The 263-nt window shown below is 39.9% G+C and overlaps 1 protein-coding gene across 1 annotated transcript in view; it reads right to left on the reverse strand.

Annotated features, from left to right (window-relative positions):
- LOC119590899 (kelch domain-containing protein 10-like) overlaps window positions 1-263 on the reverse strand; it is a 16818-nt gene that overhangs the window by 2817 nt on the left and 13738 nt on the right. The window lies entirely within an intron of this gene.

Raw genomic sequence — 263 nt, forward strand, 5'->3', positions numbered from 1 at the left:
ACTCGCCATTTTCTCGCCTCTCACGCTCATTACAAACATCTCTCACTACAGTTATTTTAAGACCACAATCCCAAGGTCTATTTTAGCGACAGGAAAGAAATTCCGGCCAGTTGACCTCAGGCGCGACTCTCACAAAGGGTTAAATGTCACAATTTTTCTATTTCTTTTTTTTCTTGTTTCTCTGGTATTTCTCTCTGTGTTCTGATGTGACTTGTTTTGTTTTGGGGGATTTCTTGTTTTTGATTGTGGGTTGTGTTTAGGTG

This window comes from Penaeus monodon, chromosome 28, assembly GCF_015228065.2.
Source record: "Penaeus monodon isolate SGIC_2016 chromosome 28, NSTDA_Pmon_1, whole genome shotgun sequence".
Taxonomy (NCBI): Eukaryota; Metazoa; Arthropoda; class Malacostraca; order Decapoda; family Penaeidae; genus Penaeus; species Penaeus monodon.